Source organism: Melanerpes formicivorus, unplaced genomic scaffold (assembly GCF_026170545.1).
Source record: "Melanerpes formicivorus ecotype bairdi unplaced genomic scaffold, bMelFor1.0.p_v2 SCAF_97, whole genome shotgun sequence".
In the NCBI taxonomy this organism is placed as follows: domain Eukaryota; kingdom Metazoa; phylum Chordata; class Aves; order Piciformes; family Picidae; genus Melanerpes; species Melanerpes formicivorus.
This window is the reverse complement of record NW_027142449.1, coordinates 1,635,745-1,637,266: the sequence shown is the minus strand read 5'-3', so window position 1 is coordinate 1,637,266 and position 1,522 is coordinate 1,635,745. Positions and strand designations below refer to the sequence as shown.

At 48.8% G+C, this 1,522-nt stretch overlaps 1 pseudogene; it reads right to left on the bottom strand.

The window, feature by feature from the left end:
* Positions 1-612: 612 nt before the first annotated feature.
* On the bottom strand, positions 613-787 carry LOC137455380 (U2 spliceosomal RNA; annotated as a pseudogene).
* Positions 788-1,522: the final 735 nt, after the last annotated feature.

The window sequence follows — 1,522 nt, the reverse complement described above, 5'->3', positions numbered from 1 at the left end:
GAGTGGAGTGGAGTGGAGTGGAGTGGAGTGGAGTGGAATGGAGTGGAGTGGAGTGGAATGGAATGGAATGGAATGGAATAGAATAGAATAGAATAGAATAGAATAGAATAGAATAGAATAGAATAGAATAGAATAGAATAGAATAGAATTAACCAGGTTGAAAATGACCTTCAAGATCATTGAGTCCAACCTATCACCCAACACCATCTAATCAACTAAACCATGGCACCAAGTGCCTCATCCAGTCTCTTCTTAAACACCACCAATGATGGTGACTACACCAACTCCCTGGGCAGCACATGCCGATGACCAATCACTCTTTCTAGGAAGAATTTCTTCCTCACCTCCAGCCTAAACCTCCCCTGGCACAGCTTGAGACTGTGTCCTCTTGTTCTGGTGCTGGTTGCCTGGGAGAAGAGACCAACCCCCGTTGCCTGGGAGAAGAGACCAACCCCCACTTGGCTACAACCTCCCTTCAGGTAGTTGTAAGAGCAATAAGGTCTCCTCTGAGCCTCCTCTTCTCCAGGCTAAGCATCCCCAGCTCCCTCAGCCTCTCCTCACAGGGCTGTGCTCCAGACCCCTCCCCAGCCTCATTGCCTTTCTCTGGACACATTCCAGCAGCTCAACATCTTTCCTGAACTGAGGGGCCCAGAAAGCAAGCTCCAGGTCCAACTCCCAGGACAAAAAATCCATTTACTATAAAGTCCTCTGATCAAGGACTTATCAGATATTAAAGTGGTAAGAACAGATGCTGCGCTTGATCTTAGCCAAAAGGCCAAGAAGCAGCCTCTTGCTGATGTAGAGGGAAATCAGGTACAAAGAGGCAGAGCTAGCAAGGGGTTTGACCCAGAGTGAGGTCACGGGGAGGGGTATTTGCTTGATGCCCCCACAAAAGCTTGTGCTCCAAGTGTCAGGCAGGCTGCAGGCATTGCTCCTGCCAGCTGCAGATCTGCACAGACTGTGTGTCAGGCACAGCTGGATATTTCTGCCTGGAGAAAGAGTTTTTGGAGAGACAATGCTGCTCTCCACTTTAGAAAGCTGCTCTGGTTTCTGTGTGCTTTCTATGAGGCGAGGCAGAAAGGTTTGCTTTGAGCAACCTTTTCTCCAGCAACACAAGAGTTTTTTTTCATAGACAGTAAAAGACAGCAGGCAGTGAGAGGGGAGGGATAGGAGGTACAAACCTGTGTTGTGTTTCTTCACGCCAAAGTGGCAAAGACAGCAGCAGCTTTACCTTCATTAGGCTGTTGCCCTCCTCTGCCCTCTTCTTGTCTGGTGGGCAGACTGGTGGATGCATTGTCTGACTTGGCTTTTTTCCCCAGCTGCAGGTGTGCTGTTTCCAGCTTATCTCTGTACCCTGTGTCATCTTAAGACATCTAATTATAACTCACCACTGACACCTCTACAAGCAAGGCTTGCTCAGTTAGGACTGTACAGAGCATCTGCTGCTCAGATGGTATTAAAATATCAGCTTCTCCCAATCTGCCAGCTGGGGAGCACTCACTCTGCTCCTGTGAGGAATGGC